This window comes from Rhinopithecus bieti, unplaced genomic scaffold, assembly GCF_001698545.2.
Source record: "Rhinopithecus bieti isolate Rb0 unplaced genomic scaffold, ASM169854v2 scaffold_4600, whole genome shotgun sequence".
In the NCBI taxonomy this organism is placed as follows: Eukaryota; Metazoa; Chordata; class Mammalia; order Primates; family Cercopithecidae; genus Rhinopithecus; species Rhinopithecus bieti.
In genome coordinates, this window is record NW_016804545.1 from 612,692 (window position 1) to 631,565 (window position 18,874).

General features: G+C 38.5%; 1 long non-coding RNA gene across 1 annotated transcript in view; it reads right to left on the bottom strand.

Annotated features, from left to right (window-relative positions):
• Positions 1-15,640, bottom strand: part of LOC108527679 (uncharacterized) — a 34,584-nt gene extending 18,944 nt beyond the window's left edge. Inside the window, exons 1-2 of the long non-coding RNA XR_001884888.1 lie at positions 15,596-15,640; positions 4,467-4,582 (exon numbers count right to left, since the gene is read on the bottom strand). This is a non-coding gene — a long non-coding RNA (uncharacterized LOC108527679). The remainder of the gene's footprint in view (positions 1-4,466; positions 4,583-15,595) is intronic.
• Positions 15,641-18,874: the final 3,234 nt, after the last annotated feature.

The window sequence follows — 18,874 nt, forward strand, 5'->3', positions numbered from 1 at the left end:
CTTCTGAGAGGCCCTTGAGCAACCACTGTTTCTTTAAAACACCCCAAATTCAAAGAGACGGTGTGCTTAAAATGTTTATTGCGGTATATATTCAGTTAAGAAACTAATTATTATTGGCAGCTGCTCTTCCTTTCTCTTTTCCTTGATTATACAAATTACATGCCACGGGTGATTGCACAACAACTTACACTCCTTCAAGCATGCACAGAAAGCAAACTTTGTACTAGAGAAGGATGATGAATGTGCGTTAAGGGATTGTCACAAAAGGTTTTAGAAACTGATAACTTTAATAGTTATTCTCAAAAGAAAAGCACAGTAAAAAGTGGAAACATAAAAAAACTTCTTGGTCCAATCCAGGTTCAAGGGCTGAGTAAAAGTTACAGTAGAATAACTGTTCCTCATCCTTTCCTCATTTTGAACTGATTGAAAGCTCCAACTCTTACATAAGTGCTACAAATATCCTAAACTGCCTGTGATTTTCCTAAGCCTCACTGGTTTAGAATTAATATCACTAAAGCTCCATTCTTACCACATGCAGGACTATCTCACAAAAAAAAAGCCTGCGTTCACCATCGACAAATACCCACAGCTTGAGATTAATAGTCAGGATTTAGGAGGGCAGGAACCTTCTACAAAAACCGCATGTGAAGGCCAAAGTGGATTTTTAACATTGGGGACAACAAGCATTAACTAATTTTCCTACTGGAGTGCACTGTCCTTTAGTCTCTATTTTTGCTCCTAATTGTTCCTGCAGGTAGTAGGTTAACATGTAACGTACTTAGAGAAGGAAGCAATTGAACATGGCATAGATACTGAAAGAGAGGGCTCAATAAAAGAGCAGCATGTGCTCTAATCTGGCCTTTTACAACATCCACTATCAAAGAGCTTTGGGGGTTTAAGGGGATTAGATCCCATAACCCATCTGTCAGGTCATTATGGAAGGAAACACTCATGCTGTTTTCAAGGGAAGATGCCCTACTGTATATTATTATCATTAAGCATTTACAGAGTACTGTAGGCTTGCAAAGCACTTTGAAAGCATTTTTATTTGTTGCTCCTCATAAAATGCTGTCAACTCTAAGAATTATCTACAAATGGAGAAACTGAGGTTCAGGAAGATGGTGACAAATGTTTCAGTCACCCAGGGAGTGGCAGGAGCTATGAGGAGTACTTGGAGCCTTCAGAAGAGGGAATACCTTCTATCTCCTCCTACCTAAAAACATGCCAAAGGTGTGTGCATGTGTGCGTGTATGTGTGTGTGTGTGTGTGTGTGTGTGTGTGTGTGTGTGTGTAAGGCCCAAACCAATTCTCTTGGGTTTTCCTGCAATCTTATACATTATTCCATAACGAGTACTTATGAGTTATTTTCTGTAGACACAGGATGTATCTTAACAGCAGTTGTACGTCATGATTGACACTGTTCCATATGGGAGGAGAAGCAGGATGCATTGAAGCATGAACATGTGTAAAGATGGACTGATATATCGCAGCTATCATTTACAAAACTGGAGATCCCAAATCTAAAGCATAATGAGGCAAAAATGAAACACTACATGCCCATTCATCCATGTTGCTTGTAATTTGCTAGAAATAATTTAGCATTCCAGTAAATTCTAAGCAAGTGACTTAGTATACAGGGCAAAAGATAAAGACATCTACTGGAAAACAGCAAAGCTATCTAATACGTGCTCCCAGGAGAGGAGCTCTGACACTCACAATAACGTGGGTGCAGTTACCTGATATCATTTCTTTTGCTGAGATTCTCCCTTCTATTTAGAACAGAATTATGGGAGTTATTTTTGTGAGTCTTACAATGAAGGGATTATCATTTTCCTTTGAAAGGGAATTAATCTCCATTAAAATAAGGAACAAATAGCACTGATATATTTAGACATTAAAGGGAGAAATTGCCTCAGTTGTTTAAATATACTGATCAAACTGGATTACTTAATTAATGGCTATGTTTTGTGTCTTTTAAAGTTGTTGTGTCTTGAAGAAAATGGAGAAAAACAATTTTTCATACTTTTTTTAATCATGAGTTGGTAAAAATGATTACCGATATTCACTTATTTATTCTATACTGAGCATCATCTATATGCTAGACACGATCTCTTTCCCAAGGAGTTCACAGCCTGATAAAAGAGATAAGGTATATTCACATATAACTACATTACAATGTATGGGGTGATGGTTCCACAGTGAACTATAGGTAAATTACCCTGGAGCTTGAGGGAAGGGCCAGTGCTTGAGAGGATTATCATCTCATTCACAGAAGCGGGGGTCAGATTAGAAAGGAGGGGGAATATGGGAAGGCTTTACAGGACAGATTTCAACCAAGGTGCTTCTCCAAGGTTGTATAGGGATTGGGCAAACAGGAAAGGAGAAAATGAGATATTCCAGGTAAAGGCACAGGGGCAAAGAAGGAGCTGGTAGGGGAGCTCTAACAGTAGCTAGTAGTAGTTCACAGTTACTACATGCTTAAGCTAAGTCATACATAAGTAGATGTAAAAGGAAGGAGGGGAGAAGGCGAAAGCAGACCAATTCATGCCATGGTTCCCAAATCTGGCTAATCCAAGAGATCCTGAATCCTGGAGATTCTGGTTTTGGCTTCATAGATTCAAAGCCCTTCTACCCTAGCCTTTGAATCTATGTAGCTATAATTATCCAGCTACTTGCAATCCTCTCTCATTCATTTATCCCTTCATTTCATACCCAGTGCCCTACCTCTGGTCCTTCTTATCTCTCACCTGGATTATTGTAGTAGCTTCCTGCCTTGCTTTCTCATTACTGCTAGAATCATGTTTCTATAATAAAATGTATGTACTTCCTCACTGCCCTACTTCAAAGCCATTAATGGCTCCATACTGCGTAACAAAGGACGTGGTATACTAGTTTAGTCAAAATCTGGGCAAAACCTACCATTTCCCCAGGACAAAAGCACACTTACACGCACACTCTCTAAACATTCCCTAAAACCCATTCAGCCTCTGTCAGAATGCTTTGTGCTCCTCCTGTCTTCCAGCAGAAATATTAATAACATTTAGCATTTCATTCCTGGGAATCCATCCTAAAGAAATAATCTAAAATGTTAGAATATCTCTCTGTAGCCTCATCTCTTGTGATTTCCCACCTCACTCTAGCTGCAGCTGTAAGAAAGTCCTGGGAGTTCTCATTGCCTCTGGGTCCCTTTGCAAAGGGTGTTCCCTCTGTCTGATGGCTTCCTGCTGGCAGATTTTTTCCTTCTTGTTTTTTATTTTTCTGTATTTCAGCCTTAAATGATCAGTTAAAACGACCATACGCTGTTGCATCTTCTCCATTCTGCTAAGCATTTAGCTATTCCCTTCACCAGTTTTCCACAGCACCTTGAACACATCTCCACTATCATGCTAATCACATTGAAATATAATGCCTTAGAGGTCCATCCCTCTCTAAACCACAAGAGCCAAGAGAGCAAGAAGCATTTCTTGTCGATCTGCGTGCTTTATCACATTTGTGAACAGTTCAAATGAAAATTATGAAAGCTTCAACTAGGAGTGTTTGGAAGTCTATAGCAGAGGCAGAATTTATAGGGATTGTTAAATGTGTATGGAATAACTAAGAGAGGTGTCAAAGGTAAGGTCAAGCCCAGGTGATGGTGAGGATGATCTTGACAAAAGAAATCAGACAACGCAGGATGAGAAAGTGGTTTAAAAAAGAACATTGACAAATTCAGCCTGGGACTTGAAAAAAACAAGGCAGAAAAGACCTCTGAGTTCTAGGTATGGAAGAGCCATGGTCTATTCATTCACTCTCTCTATATCTCCTTTATCGTCTCCCTCTGGCTTTCCTAGAGTCAGAGGAGTGGGAAAGGAGTGTCTAGAGAAAGAGATGAAATATTTTCACACAGAAAGTGCTCCTTATAGTTCTCTATTGACTATTCCTGGCCTCGTACACACCATCTGCAGGTCTAAATGTTAACTTTTGTGCAGGGTCTATTTGTGGGTATTTCACCGGCCCCTCAGTTCCCAAGAGATGTATGGATCAGCTCATTCATCCGTCCTATAGGCTAGGAAGTCTGGATATTTCCAGCTCTACCTATGATTCTTCTTCCTTTAGCTCCTATGCTATTGAGATGCAGTGTCGGTAGCTGTTAGTCACTTGTATGACTACATAAGAATCAATAGAAGTGTAGCCAGTTTATTGAAAGGGCTGAACGTAATGAGTACAAACAGGAAGCAGCTGTATTTCCCTCCTACCACTGCCTTTCAATATGTCAGATTCCCCTTGCCTATACCTTAATGACATTTCAGGCAGCTCCCATCGCTTTCCAGTCATTTTAAACAACAACAACAACAACAAAAAGCAGTCTCATTTCAGTAATTATGAGTCACTTCTAGGTAGTAAAAGACTCTAGTAAATTTTAAGATTCTAATTGCATATCTCAGTCAAAGCTTCTCCCCTCTCCCTAAGACAAACTCAGTCCCCACCTGATTCCAAGCTCCTGCAGTGGAGAAGCTGGGCATGGTCTGTTCTTTCACTCTCTCTTTGTCTCCTTTACCATCTCCCTCTGGCTTTCCTAGTCAGACCAGAAGGGAAGAAGATTCTAGAGAAAGAGACAAAATATTTTCACTTAGACAGTGCTCCTTATATTTCTCTATTGACTATTCTTGGCCTCTTACAGGGCATCTGTAAATCCAAATGTTAACTTTTTGCATTTAACTATTTAACTATTTGTGGGTACTTCACAGCCCCCTAACTCCCTGATGTGGGCACTCTCTGGTTAACCTCCTGTGATCCGCAAATTCTCCCTCTCTCTCTTTCACTTGCACATGCACGCATGCGCGCGCACGCAGACACACACACACACACACACACACACACACACACACACAGAGTCCCATCAAGGCGGCTGGAGCCTGGTTACTTCCAACACTTGCTCCATGGAAACTGTACATCTGTGTGACACTACATGATGGGAGGATGGGCTTGTCTAACTGCTGCCCCTTCTCCCAGCACAGGTGGCTCCATAAGCCCCACAAAAAAAATCTTCATGAGTTTCCCAACACTCAATAATGAAAGGCCTTTTCTCTGTCTCAGAAGATCAGCCTTGTTAAAATAGATGTGAAAAGAAAGAAAAAAGAAACAGTCAGTACTCAGTTCTGAGTTTTAAAGGAGATTTATGAAAACTGATAGCAGAGACAAAAGTGTGAAAGCAAAAGCTTTTACTTGCAAGAACTAGGTTATTTTGCATTAAAGAATTGTTTTGTTGTTGTTGTTTTTTAATTTAAAAAGTGTGGTTTGGAGAATTAAGCAAGGAATAAAAAGGCAGAGCACTGAAGGAGCTCAGGGCATAAGGTTTATGCCATAAACACTAATGAGAAAGCCCAAAAGAGAGCCAGGCTACTGCACTCCAGCAGAGATAAAGATTAAGAGGACTGGAAGAGGGAAGACAGTAATGGAGAATGTGATGAGGGTAGAAGTCAGTGAGGCCCTTGCTGGGGACCCACGCCTGGGAGAAAACATGGTATACCCAGAAACTGCCCAGCCTTTGCCAGAGCAAAAGCCATATGTCACCATCAAGCACCAGAGAGGCTCAGGGAATTATCTCATTGTCCAAAGTCCATTCTGAGAGCAGCCAATGAACCACTGCATATGACTTGTGCTGAGAAATTACATCAGCTGTACTTTTCATCACCATCGGGGAGAACTTACTATCTACTGCAGTCTACTTACCACTTGGTATAAGCTCCAATTGAATCACCATTTGTGAACAATCCACCCTTTCTCCCTGACCCTTTAGTGACTCAGTGAAAGTTCCCAACACAATGCCCTGGGATCTTAGCATGGTGGTATTACTGTGGGAAGAGAAGTCCCCAGTCCCTAGCTCCTACACATGTGTTGCACTACATAGATTGCTCTCACCCAATACCTTTAGCAGCCCCCATGCCAGAACACTACCATTATATACTGGTTTTCTTAGGATAAGGTCTAAACACACCATAAAACAACCCAAGACTTACCTAGAAGACAAGCATGACAACAACAATAGAAATAAAACCTGGCAATTTGAAAAATGCAGAATAAGGCAAGGCAAGTTTCCATTCTACTTACAAGTAGATACAAGTTAATCATACCAGTCACCTAACCCTTTCTTCAACTTGAACATGTGGGAAAATGGACTTTCCAGGGTAGCTGGGCATCAAACCAATTTCTTCCTTAGTGTTATATATTAAAAGCAGTATAACAATAATACTTTGTTCTCTTCCAGAAACTAAATTATGTAAAATAGGTTCCTTGCCTTATCAAAAGTAAACCTAGGAGAATATGTGGAAGAGATATGGCTATGAGGAATACCAAAGTCCAATAAACACAAGTATTTAGAGATCCTATATATCGAATTTGGTAGCACTGAATTTTCAAAATCAAATACCTAAAATTTACCGGGTCACAGAAAACATCCATAGTGCATTTTCCATTTCTCTAGATATTCACAGGCAAGCATTTCAGTCAGTCTTAGAGAAATTTTCCAGAAAGTCCTAAAATGTGTTTGTATTGACCATTTCAGAACCTTTCAATGATGACCTCAACAATTCCAAGTCGCAACTCCTCCCTCCTATTGCTTTCCATATCAAGAGGCAGCATGGGTAGAAAACCTTCAATGTTCAGTTAATTTATTACAGTCCTTGGAGGAGTGACTAAAAATAGTTTATATACTCTATTCACGCCTATAGTCACAAAGTACCTTTGTCGCCTACAAGGTATTACTCAATAAAGCACTGTTTTCTCTGATTTTCAACATTTTAATAAACATTCACTCAAAATCTACTTTGGTGTGCTAGGAGTTGAAGATACAAAGATGAGAAACAATCCTTGCCTTTAGGGAGTTCATAATCTCTTTTATTTAGTGTGTTTATATGGTGGCTTATTCTTTTTTTTTCTATTCAATTTATCTAGATAAATGGGGCGTGTATGTTGAACTTTGTATTCATACTCTGTGTCGCTGTGTTGCTGTGTTTGAGGGCAAATCCCACTCTCTCTTCCTCTCTTTGTAGCTCTCCATATGAATGCCAGAAGTCTTTCTTTTTCTGATTATCTCCCTCCCTTTACTTCAAACTTCCTCCCTTCATTCTCTCTTCTTTAAAGAGTTAAGTGGGAATATATTTTATTTGTTAGAGTTGTTAGATTTTGTGTTCTGATCTTAAATTTTGCACTTTAAATTTTCCATATTATTTACTTAACTAGCCCTTATGTAATTTTTTTCCATGTACATGTCAGTAGAACTTGATAGAAAAACCAAGTTCTCAATCTCCTGAACTAACTACTCCCAGGTAAGATATATAAGATACATATACATAAACTCCCACATAATGGAAGGATAATTATATTCATCACTCATTTTTACTCATTGATATCAAAAGTCTCATTATGATTTTCATTAGGATTTGGCTTGATTTCTTTTATGCTCATAGTATGTGGACCAGGCAAAAACAATTTAAGAGGAATAAGAAACAGATAAATACAAAGGCCGGGCGCGGTGGCTCACGCCTGTAATCCCAGCACTTCGGGAGGCCAAGGAGGGCAAATCACGAGGTCAGGAGATTGAGACCATCCTGGCTAACACGGTGAAACCCCATCTCTACTAAAAATACACAAAAAATTAGCCAGGTGTGGTGGCGCGCACCTATAATCCTAGCTACTCTGGAGGCTGAGGTAGGAGAATTGCTTAAGCCCGGGAGGCAGAGGTTGCATTGAGCCGAAATCACGCCACTGCACTCCAACCTGGGCAACAGAGTGAGACTCTGTCTCAAAAACAAAACAAACAAACAAAAAACAAAAGAAGGAAGGAAGGAAGGAAGGAAGGAAGGAAGGAAGGAAGGAAGGAAGGAAGGAAGGAAGGAAGGAAGACAGAAATAGGAAATACCCCTAAAAGAAATCAGAAAATGGACAGATTATAAGCAAGAAGAAAAATTCTGTGATACCTAGAATATCATATGTCAACAAACCTGGCTAAATCACCATTTAACTTTATTTCATACTCCCATATAATTAACTCCCCAGTATAAAATAAAAATCAAGTTTTACAAATGTATTAATCACACTCTATTTTCTAAAGCACTACTATTCTAAAATCAGTCGGATTATTTACTTTATTCATCCTTATTTTGGGGCTTTTTATTATTAAGCCTTAGCCTTTGTCACACTTAGCTCAGAGTACTGAGTGATGAATATTATCAACTGATTTTTCCTGAAACCTTTGCCTCTTTCCAATCTACTTCATGAAGTTTATGAATCCACGGCTGTAGATGGCTGCAGCTCCCTGTCTCTAACCTGCACAACATGTCTGAGTTCTCTCTGTGGGGACCTATGATCCTTTGTTCTGACGGCTGCCTTCTCTCTATGTTATGTGATCGGAGAAAGTTTTGAAGATCTTTTGGTCGCGTTTCTGCATTTGGAGCTTAAACTGAAAGTCAGCTGCACCACTTGCACTGCTACCCAGAGCATCTGTGTAGCTCAAACATCCCCTGCCCTCTGTTAATCCCCACAATAGTCCTTACTGACTTCAGGCTCAACTCTCACAGTGGGCCATGAGTAATTTAGTTCAGTTGAAACTTAGGCAATATATACTCTTTGCTAGACAATCTGATAGGTGTCTGGAGACACAAAATGGAAAGACAGGAACCTTGTTTTGATTAATTAGTGCACAATTTCATAAGAGGGAAAAACGTGAATAATCACAAGAAAGTTTTAATGCAACATTAGAAATCAGGATCATATAGCCTTAACATAAAAGACTGAGACACTTTTTAACGGGGACGGTAGTGGCAGGTGGGGACTTTTGACAGATTTCAGGTCAGAGGAATAGTATTTCACAAGAGGAAAAGCAAGGAGATAAACAGTAGAGCTTCTTCTGAGAGTTTGCATGGGGTATATGGAATACACGCTATGGATAAGTAAAGAGCGGCTCAAAGAGGTTACGTAAAAGGCTGAAGATGGCAGCACCAGTGTTCAAAGCAGAATTAATACACAGGTCTATCTGGCTCCGAATTCATGTTCTCTACATTACTGCCTCAGAACAGATGTCATTTACTGTCTGTGTTATACACATAGAGCAGCGTGTGATGCTTGCTTACTTCCTTGTTTGGTACCTGTGCTTCCCACAGTATGTTCAATCTAATTTAAACTGGCTTCCTTCTCTGCATTGAAACTGCCTTTATGAAGGTGACATACAGCCTCATGTTGACTAATCCACCTCTCTTATCTTACCCCACTTCTACACAGCTTTCAACTCCTTGAAACAATTTCTCCCTTCGTCCCTATGACTCCACAAACCCCCAGTTTTCCTCTGACCTCAGTGGCTGTTCTTTTTCACTCTCCCTACTACCTTCTCATCTCCTTCACCACCTCTAGCGCAGAAATACCTAGTCATGGCTGTGCATCTTTCTTCTCTCTACCTTTTTTCCCCCAAAATTAGCTCATTTTGACATCATGGTCTTAAATGTCCCTAACCTTGAATATCTAAATGGCAGAGGAGTGGCTAAAAATGTAAACTCTGGATCCAGGCTTCCTGGATTCTAATCTGTGATCCACTGACTATAAACACTTAAGTTAGGTGCTTAACCTCTCTGTGCCTCAGTTCTCTTACCTAAAAATGGAGAAGACAATGGTAGCTATCTTTATACACAGCTACCTTCCCTACAACTTCACTTAGATATCAAATTTAATGTGTCCCAACTGAATTCTGTATTCTCCTCCCCTCATAAGCCTGTTCCTCCCCATGTAAATAAATATCATCACAAACTCAGACACTCAAGTCAAAACATTTAAGCACATCCTCTAGTCTTTCCCTTTATTGACTCCCAACAGCAGCAAGTCTCAATTGCTGATATGTATGTACCCTACAAAATATGTTTCAAACCTCTCCAGTTTTCTTCATCTCCTCTTTCCCTCTCTAACCCTAATACCATCATCTCTTACTTAGACAACTTTAGTGGCCAGCAAACTGACCTTATATTCACACTTGCCACCCTACAATCTATTTTCCATACAGAAGTAAGAATTATTTTCTTCAAAGGGTGTAGCAGATCACATCTCTCCTCTGCCGAAAACCTTCCAGTGGCTTCCCACTGAACTTAACATCTAGACTCTACACCATGGCCTAAAACGCCCCATGTAAATAGCTCCTTCTTTTCCAGCCTCTCTGTACCACCCTCCCTGACTCCTCATGCAGCTGTCATAATGGCCAATTTCTGTTCCTTAAACATACCATCTTGTGTCACTCCAGGACCCTTGAGCTTCCGTGGAATGTTCTTCCACTGGCAAAGGTCTATTTGCCACTAAACTGCTAGTACTTACAGAAGTGCCTGGCACATAGTATGTGCTCAGTATGTACCTGTTTAACAAATTTATGGATTTATAGTTCTTTAAAGTTAAGATTTCATTCATTTAATTTCTATTTTAAATTACTAGGGGTGCTCTCTGTGTAAGGGAACTCTGAAGTGAAATATTTTTAAATGTGTAGAATCATTCTTAAGTTACCATTTTAAAATATGATTTTGTCATTTTATATAGGCAATTACAATTGACTTCTTATATAGGAGAGATAGATAGATGATAGATAGATAGATAAGATAGAGACAGAAATATATACTTATACATATATACAAATGATCTAAGAATATGCTTTTTTATGAAAAAAAAAGGTGGCTCACTGAATACATAAAACTTGTTACAGTCTGAGATAACAATGTTACATATAAAATTGGACCAAGGATCTAGAAATAATTACTACGTTTTCAAGCCTAGGTACAAAAAGATAAGAGTAGTACCACACCACAAGGGTTCACAAGGCAAATGCCTTCTTTTGGCATTGACATTGCTAACACATACCTGTCAACATTCTGAACAGCAAGCTATAGAAATCATACAGATATTTATACAGAATTTTTTAAAACCACAAGCTCTTGCCTATAAAGACTTCTAAAAATAAATATTTTCACAATAAATCATTTATGTGCATTTTATTTTTTCTGAATTTTCTTAATTTACAATCACATAAAAATAAGTTTCCTGAAAGCACAGAACTGTTGCATTTATTTGTAGCCATTACCTTTTTTTTTTTCTTTTTCTTCACCTACCCTGGTAAATGCCTCCCACTCCCGAGGCTGAAAAGTATCTGAAGATCTGTAAATCATGAGTTTAATAAGTATAATAAATCATTTGTTACAGTTATTTTTAAGACTTAACCTTATCGAGTTTTAACTGATATGTTTTGCAGGTACTCCTGCTGTTATATGGAAGCAATATAAGTTTAATATTTAGTTACCGCAACCTAAGGACACTTTGTTTTACTGAAGTATGAAAACTGTGAGTGGAAACAGTGTCCCTAAAATAATTAAGCCAGGACTTTAAGCCACAAAATACAGCAAAGTTTCTAATTAAGGTTAATCTTTGAAAGTTAACAATTTAGTGATGAAATCTTCAGGCTTCCATTTTATGGTCAAATGTCAGTTGTTTATATTCAAACAATTGCCATTACATGTAACAGTAGTAAAATATTAAAGAAAACTTCCAGACATACCAGTTCTCTTAAACTTGGATATGTACTGTCTTAAAAGAAAATTTAAAATCCACCATTTACACATTTAAAACTATTGCAATTTTTCCTAACCTTATTAGTGCAGATGCAGAAAAGGTATCCTGTTGAAAGCCATTTCTGACAGGAAAAGCAATGTCAATTTTTAGACATTCATAAATGTGAATCATAAGTGAAATCATAATGAAGTAACATATTGTGCATAGAAAATATCTAAAGACAAAAAGATGATCTCTATAGAATGCATCATCAACTGCCATAACCCTAACTAATCACTGTGCTTCATCCATCAAGTTCAGAAGCAGGTGAAGTAACAGATTCCTAAGTAACACATGTACATGACCCTACTGCTTACAATGTAAAATGGCCACTTCAATATATTTTGTTACGTGTGCTTATGTTGCTCTCTCTTGGTGGAAAAGCAGTACTGTTCAAATTGTTTACCACTAATTTTTTAAAACGTTTTAAAAGGCTTTCAGGTTAAGAGAACCAGTTTGTTTTGATACAGTATTTTCAATGCCATTTGCACAAATTAAAGTGCTAATTGCTAACCTTAGAACAGCTATAACTATTTTAAATAATTCCAAGTTTCTAAATTGACGTGCATTAAAAGCCGGTTGGAGCACACACTGAAATGTTTTCATTTATGGACTCCCAGGAGATTTCATCTTATAATAAACAAAGTACCAAACAAAATGAGAGCAAGAGGGTACTAACTCTGTAAGAATTCAGCTTTGAAAACCTGATTCACTGAAAGAAGATGAAAATATTGGTAGAGTCTCCTGAGTGCTCCATCCATTTATATATTTGCAGAAACAAACTATGATTCAGTTTTTTTAAAGTTACTGGATAAACATAAGTGGTGGTAGAAGTCCACACATGTAACAGAAAAAAATTTTTTTGTGATAATGGATTTTAAGATGAGAACCAGTGGCATGCTGGAGCCGGCTGGTACCAGTTTGTGAGAGCTGACTGCACATATCTTCCCAACTCCATGCTCAGTGGCATAATTTTGACAGTTGAAATCTATCATGGTGGGAGTTTTTACACTACAGAAATTTTCAGTCATTGTAAGTAAGGGTTTTGTCTTTCTTTTTGTACTTGTTTCATTTTTTTATTTTTTGAAGGACTGCTTGTTATTTACCAGCATACCACTAGAAATGCCAAAGAACACGCCAAAAAGGAAATCTTTCTCCCTTTGGCTAATGACAATTTAAAATGTTTCTTAATTGTAATGGATATAAATGCCAAATAAAGGACTTCTCAGAGGAAGTCCCTCCTTTTAATATACTTATAAGTCAAACAATATATAGCATTTTATGGTCAGAAAAGAAATTATTCACAATGACTACTTCCTCTCTTCCAAATCAAGAGTCTTTTCAGAGAGTGGCACAGCAGTTGTATTTCTAACCAGTTCTCTACAGTAGCCAAAAACAGCTGAGTAACCTTTGGGAAATTGTTCACTTATCAAAATACTACACTCAACCAAGTGAAAAAAATGTTTTGTATGCTGCTGTATTTTAAATATGAGACTGGTAACATAGATGTTCAATAGCATGAATGAAGATCTCAAAGATGGAAGCAAAAATTTGGCAAAGACTTGAAAATGATGCTTCATAAGCCAAGCCCCTCGTGTGCTCACTGGGTTACCCTCACCTTTAGAAGAAGGCAAGACGTGGGAACGTTTTAGGGTCTTCCTTTCACTTGGGAGATTTACCCATAAGTTCAGAGAGACAACTTCAGAAAACAACTGTTATGGCATTTAAAATCTTAGAGAAGGACCTCCTATCTAGAAAACATGAGAGTTTAACTTCTGAAGCATCACAGACTTCTGCAGCTCACATATGTCAATAGCATGGAAATGAACTCATAATGCACGGTCTGGTAGCTTGCGTTTGCATTAGGTACAGCATACTGTGTGGGGAGGATTATCAAGGGAAGGTTTGATTATTACTCCAGTTCTGCCTATGCCCCCAGGATCCACTTGAAGACATTATACTTCAAGGTGACTATTCTGTTGAAGAGAATATAATATTAATTAATTAATGGTTACATATAAATAATGGAAAGAGACTAATTGAGCGATAGTTCAGCTAAATAGCCCCAACAATGTCACCAGCAGTGACAGTACCGCTGAGCAACTGATAAACAGTACCAGCCATGGAGGGCAGAAACAGAGCCTTTTAAATTCATCTTTTCATGTATTTCCTTATAATGAAAGCCAATAACAAAAGCATGTTTTAGGCGAAAAGATGTTAAAGAAAATATAATCATTGAACAGCAAGAGTTATTTGTTTACACAAACACTAAAGCCTCAGAATAAAAAGATAGCTCATGATGTAAAATTGTTTCCAATTATTGGCAGAAGGACAGAAAGATCATCATATCAGTAACATAGAAAGAACAATCATGCTGCAAAGAACAATCAATGGAAATGCAATTTTCAATGTTACAAATCATTAAGCTGAAGATGTATGAGAATCAGTTTTAAATATAACATGCAATCAGAATCTGCTGTAAAACCAGATAAAAAATAACTTAAAAAAAGCTGTACTAAATCAATGAGGTATTTATTTAATAAAATAAAAATCTGACCTCTGGATACAGTCATCCTGAAGGCTCTATCATAGGGAATGAAAATGAGACTTCATCTCTTAACTTTAGAAATGCAAAAATCTTCATAACAATCTTATGGGGACTATAATTATCATCCCCATTTCACGTATAAGCAAAATGAGAAACAAGGTATTAAGCAACTTACACAAAGTCAACCCATTAGTAAGTGGTGCAGCTGGGATGTAAACTCTGGCAGTTTAGCTCCTGAGTCCAGCCTCTTAGCAACTACATTACACACCTCTCATCTGGATAAAACATAAAACTGTAGAAAATCCAGGAGTCCTACAGTTTCTAAAGAGAGAGGTTTTAGTTGGGTTTTCGAGGTAGATTGTCTTTTTTTTTTTTTTCTTTTGCCTCTTTCTACTATATGCCCTTATTTATAACCTAAAATATTAGATATGCAATTCTGCCTTCTGTTAAGCAAGTGACCCATTGTACCTGATGTCCATAAGGGCCATTCCATCTGGAAACCAGAGGTGGTCTCTTAATTGTTCCATGCTAATAGTTAATAGAACATTTGATAGAATTCCTTACATATACCTTTGTTATTTAGCCTTATGACATTTCATTAGAATGATTTAGATGACTTTTTCCTGTACTAGAATTTGAACTCATGGAAAGTGAGGATGTTATTAATAATTTGTTTCTCTGTTATCTAGCATAGCAATTGACACACAGCTGGCACTCAACATGTATTTGTTAAATAGAAATTATTTGCCACAACGAAAGAAAGCCTGAAAGAAACAACCTTAGCCTGCATATTAAACGCACAGATAATTGCCTGTTTTACACTAAATGGACTTTTTACCAACAATGAAAAAAAATGTTTAGACAACTTTCCTGACCTCTATCCTTTATTCCTCATGTAAAATAGGTCACAAAGTCTGAACGATCCTTTCTCAGACACGTCTCCTGAATCTGGATCATCACCATGCCACCCGGGGTAGGCTCTGGTCCTAACAGGCCTGGACTCTGAGCAACGGTGTCCTGACTGCTCTCCTGACACGTGCCATTCCTAGGCCCGGCCACTTGCCGTCTCATCGCCCCCTCGCGGCCCTTCTCTACCCACCTCGGGACCTCTCAGGCCTCCTGGCTCCGCCGCAGACCCTCCCTGTCCTAGATCCCGCCAGGGCCCACTCGGGTTCCAGCCGCTGCCTGGGACAGCCAAAGGCTGGCCTGGGCAGTTCTTCCCCAGGTCCTCCGGGGCGTCCCGGGCCGCGCCGGCCTGGCCCAAGGGCACCGAGAAAGGCGCTGACCCAAGGACCACTGTCCGAGCGGCTTCCCCCGGCCCCCCCTGGTGCCGCGTCCCCACCAGCCTGGGGTGGCAGGTTCTACTCGGGAAGCCTGTTTTATGTCATCTTTCACGCCGATTTCACACCGACAGGGGTGAAGCTGTGGAACTTATACCTCAGCTGGGCCCCGCCGCCAACTCCCCGGGCACGGGAACTACGCACTGGCCGGGGTTCGGCGAGGGGCGGAGCTTCCCGCTCTGCCCTCGGGCTGGTGAGCCGGAGTCTGGCACGTGGGCCTGGATGTCCTGACAGCCCTGGCCCACGCCGCCTCCGTATGAGGCAGAGCGCCTGGAAGGCGCCGCTGCCTCTCTCTCCCCACGTGCCCACCTGCCTCTAGGAACTGGTGAGTTACTTCAGTTGTACGTGACTCTCCAGTGCCACAATTCAGTGTGTATACCAAACGGTGTTATTGAATAGATGAAGATGATTACCACCTGGTAATGAGTTTCCTTAGTCCCATTCTTACAGAACCTGAAACTCAACGCTAACCTCCCCCCAGACTTAGAATCACAAAGTAGATAGAATCTTTCTGAGTTGGGTTTTTTTTTTAATATGCAATGAGGAAGTTACACTTTACTCCAAAGACTAGTGCTTGTTATTTTCCTCACAACAAAACTCTCAGATAGACAAAGTTGGCCACCCTATTCCACTCAGCTAGTCGATAGAAGAACCAGGATGGAACTATGATGGGAACCCACATCTTCAGCTTCCTGTTGCAGTGTATGTTCTATTACATATGAAAAAGAGACAATAAAGTAGAGGATAGGTAGGAAGCTAAAGAAGCGAGGAAAGGAGAAACCAGGGTTTGTAAGGAGCTTCGTTTCATTTTCCCAAAGCTTGGAGGTTACTTGGCAAAGTGTGACGGTGCTACACAGCCCTTAAGAAATTTGTAATCACCCATCTAACAAGTACATAGGTTGGATCTGCAAACTGCGTGGAAATTTCTAGCACCGGTAGGAAGAAGCAGGATCAATGTTTCTTAGAACATTTCAGGTCCTGAGTGGCCCTCTTGCAGTTTACCAGAACATATAATTCTCAAGAGATTCTGAGTAGCCACAGAACTTACAGAAGTTGTCATTATTTACCTACTGCTCAGAAAAACAGGACACTGACTGTGGGCCAATTTTCTAAGAAAAAAAATTATTCCAAAAATGTAAATAATAATGTAGAAGTGCAATCTGCCTTTGCTCTTTCTTACAAATATAAGAAAATGTTTTCATTAAAACAACCAAAAAATAGACAAGATTTACCCAGCACCTTTAGAATGAGAGTAACGTGGCTGTGCTTCACTGAGAAAAGGTGAAGCTGAATGAGATGAAATTTAGAAACTGAGAAATGATCAGGAAAAAACAACAATTCTAAAAGCAAATAGAAGTATTATTTGACTGAAAAACCCGAGGCTAAAATATGAAATCAAGCTAATTTCTGAGGTATCTACTTATTGTTTCAGGACAAGTCTGACTTCAGTTTGGGAAGAGTCAAACACAATGGAATTAGCTACCTTTGCTTCTTTTTAAAAATCCCCTCAATTTCTTCCCCAGACTTGAGTTTCCCTTTGTACTTCTCACATTATGATGTAGAACATTTACTGAACAAATACCAATTTGGACTAAAATGATATTAGGTTTTGATGATCTACCTATTTTTAGCCTAAGGACTAAGTGGTTTTCTGAATTCACATTTTCATCGTTTTAATGAAAATGAGGCAATATGCTGAAATGCTATTTTCTTAGATTATATTAAGGTTTATATACCTAGATTTTTCACATACACTGTGTCATATACGTTTCCTCTAAATCCAATATATTATGAACACACGGGTAATGTTTTTACTGCTAAAAGCATGCTGTAAGTTTTAAAAAATGATTGTTTCTTGACCTTTTACAAGTTATTCTAACACTAACAGCAGCATAGTTGTAACAGGATGGAACTTGACTAGATTTATTAATATAGACTTTTATTATCCTTGATCATTTTTGTCACTGCAGTGTCTAGTTAATACTTAAAGGGTTTTTGTATGTTTGCACCCATTCTTAGAGAGGACAAGAGTTTGAATTTGCATATTCTCATTGTATGTTTCTTTACAATATCAAAGATTGAAGACTGCCTTAATAAAACATTTCAAAAACAATGAGAATACATTGCTGTGCAAATAGTCAAAACACTACTAAGTCTAAAAAATCTTAGTATTTTTGATAACTGTATAAACTAGCGCAATTTAGGTCACTAAGTGCCATCAGCATATACTCCCTAAATATACCAAATAGTGGTACATTTATTGTATTTTTAAAGAAGATTAATTTAGCAGTATTTCACATGGAACCACACAGAATAGAGTAAAAAATTTCTTAAGGCCTAACATGTTACTTAAAGAAAACTTAGACACAGAAAAAATATCTGACTTGATAAATACTGTCTCTCACAAATATGACAAACTCTGAATAAATTCCAGCTTTGAAGGAAGTAAGTCAGCCACAAACAGGCCTTTTTGTTTTGTGTAAGAAGATACTTTCAGATGGCCAGCAAGTGTTTCTAGATATATCCTGTTATTATGCAAAGTTTTCATCTGCTGATGGATGACTTTAGATTCTTATTAAAGGTGAACTTTTATCATATATGACCCAATAAATGATTAATATCTATTCATAAAGGTTTGGATCACATTCTGACCACATTCTCAAGCATTTTGCATTACTTCGCATATCGTGATTATGTTGCAAATATCTAATATAAAGCATGTTTATCATTAGGGTTATTTACCTCTGGCCATCCTTCCTAGCCTCAAGCCATCCCTCTTGAACCCTGGTTCAAATATTCCCCTGGAAATGACCAAATTCTCAAGTGACAAGTGCAAATAAATTTCTTGCACCAGATTTGTCAGGGTTCATATTTATACCACCAGTCTATATTTGATAAATACATGATTAAATGCTTTGATTACTTTATTAGTGAATGAATTTGTGTATTTTGGTGTTTTCCAAAGTGTGCTCAATAGAAGTCTAGTCCTGGGAGATGCACTGCAATAAAAGATACCATGGTGAAATTAGTTTGGGAACTGATGCAGGTTCCTGTCCCTTTCTGGAAAATCTCAATGCATCTGAGAGTACTAAAGACTCTTGAAAGTACTGAAAGTAGAGAAACACCTTCCAATTTTTATACCGTTTCCAAATTTGCCTGACCATGGCGATGGGCATCGTTGTCACTATCCTGTATACATACCTGATGAATAACCATTAAAAGATAACTCTCTCCAAGTTAAAGATTATGTTATTCTCTACAAAAGAACCAAATGCTTATTTTGTTTTAAGGTACTATATAGTCTAACACTTGAAATTATTCCAAGATTATTTTATAATTTAAAAAATATTTTCATTCAATTAAAGATGAATTATAT